Consider the following 2,492-nt stretch of genomic DNA (forward strand, 5'->3'; position numbering starts at 1 on the left):
AAAAAAAACTGCTAAAGCCCTACCAAGAGGAGACAAGCCTCTCTGGAATTAACAGATATGCTAATGCCTTGAAAGTGCAATGAGAGTTGTATTGTCCTGACCATTGTGGTAGCTTTTATTGCTGGAGATAAAAGTTGGCTGTCTGAGGAGGGTCCAGAAAGATCAGGGAGACTTGGGGACAGAAACCTCAAGTTGTAGGATCCAGGGGCTGGATCTCAGGTACTCTCCATTAGTTCTCATCTAAAGCTGCCAGATCCTCGCTTGCCTCAGAGGAGTGGCGGCTGCAGAACTGAACTTCCTGCACCTCTTCCCAAACCTGACCTCTTCCTTCCTCCACTGTGGCCCTGGGCCTCCACTCACAGAGAAACCGCAGCTCAAGCCTGTTGCAGGCTGAACCCTTCCCCAGGGTCAGCCACCTCACAGGGGAGCCCCATGACTGGGTGAGCAATGGCTTGGGCTTCAGTGGTCAGAAGTTTAAATCTGTTTTTCTACTAGCTGGGTTCAGCAAGTTACTTTTATTCTCTTAGCTTCCGTGTCCTCACCTATAAAATGGGAGAGAGGCCAGGGGCGGTGGCCCGTGCCTGTAATCTCAGCACTTTGGGACGCTGAGGCAGGTGGATCACCTGAGGTCAGGAGTTCGAGACCAGCCTGGCCAACATGGTGAAACCCCTTCTCTACTAAAAATACAAAAATTAGCCAGGCATGGTGGCAGGCACCTGTACTCCCAGCTACTCGGGAGGCTGAGGCAGGGAGAATTGCTTGAACCCGGGAGGCAGAGGTTGCAGTGAGCCGAGATCGCACCACTGAACTCCAACCTGGGCGACGGAGCAAGACTCCGTCTCAAGATAAAGAGAAAAAGAAAAAGTTCAGGTCCTGCCAACAGTGATGTGAAACAGTTGACGGTTGACAATCCCAGTGTCTGAGGAGGTGTTTATATGACCCCTTCAGACCTACCCCCAGTTCCAGTGATGTTGATCTGTCCTTACCCAATTCCTGGTTCTCACCCTGACTCAGGCCTTTTTGCCCTTCCCCACCCCAGGCAGGAAAGAAATAGCCCCTCATCCCACACTGAAACTTGACTTGTGACCACAAAGCCAGGGACTGCTCCTTTTTCCAGAGCAGTCCCGCTAACCGGCTCTCCCACTCCCCTGGGTTGATCAGGGGAGATGATCCCTGAGGTATGCGGCCTCAGCACCCCATGACATCACTACCAGTCACCATCCAGGAATTCATCCAGAGCATTGAGAGGTAGGCAGTAGTCCTCCCACAAAGCCCTATTTGCATTTCTTCAAAGGCACATGTCACAGGTTTTCTGAATTATTGTGGCTTCTGGCCAGTGCTGTGGCTCACACCTGTAATCCCAGCACTTTGAGAGGCCGAGGTGGGTGGATCACTTAAGGTCAGGAGTCTGAGACAAGCCTGGCCAACACGGTGAAACCCCGTCTCAACTAAAAATACAAAAATTAGCTGGGCGTGGTGGCTCACGCCTGTAATCCCAGCCACTGGGGAGGCTGAAGCAGGAGAATTGCTTGAGCCCAGGAGACGGAGGTTGCAGTGAGCTGAGATCACACCACTGTACTCCAGCCTGGCCAACAGAGTGAGACTCTGTCTCAAAAAATAAATAAATATTATGGCTTCTATCTGTGTTGTATCTCCCCTACAGAACTATGCACTCTTTGAGCAAAGAGATCACGTATTAATAATCCACATCCTCCATAAAGTCTGACATAAAGTAGGACCTCAATAATTGTTAAATGAATGAATATATGAATGAAAAAAATGAGTGTGTATATGACCATTCCCCGGCAGAACTGCCCATTTTTCTCTGCAAGAAGATGCGATTTGTCCTATTATTGAAGACATTCCTCCCGACCCTTAAGAGATTCCAAAGGCTAGTAACCTTCAGAGTCAAGAGAATCATTTTTCCTTGTCTAATCTAAATTTCTCTAGATGCACCTTTGGTGCGTTTTCGTCTAATCAACCTCCCTGGCCACTGGGACTAAAACCCATTTCTTTGCAAGAAGACAGTTATTAATTCACCCTTTTAGCCTTTTCTTCAACAAATTCAATCCCAGGCCCTTTATGGTTCTCTCCCTGGGGTCCTATCATCCAGCTCTTTGCTCGTTCCACTGCTCCTTGGGCCTTCTGCCAAACTCTCAAAGGCCTCCTTCAGCTGTTGAGGCAGGAATGGGACATATTGTTCTCCACAGAGCCATGTACAAACACACAGATGCCTACGCACGCAGGACAAACACCTCTCTGCACCCATTATCCCCAATCCTTGGTAAACACATACTCACAGGCAGCCTCCACACAGTCACAGATTCATCTCCTCCCACCTGCACCGCACCCCACCACCCCCCCGCCCGTCCCCAACCCTAGCCCTGCCAATTCTCACACACCTGAATGCACACTCACACGCATATGAATAGGCTGCAGAGAGCTATGCTTGTTACCCACAGGTGAGCCAAACTGGGTGGAGCGTCTGAAAC

This window comes from Theropithecus gelada, chromosome 1, assembly GCF_003255815.1.
Source record: "Theropithecus gelada isolate Dixy chromosome 1, Tgel_1.0, whole genome shotgun sequence".
In the NCBI taxonomy this organism is placed as follows: Eukaryota; Metazoa; Chordata; class Mammalia; order Primates; family Cercopithecidae; genus Theropithecus; species Theropithecus gelada.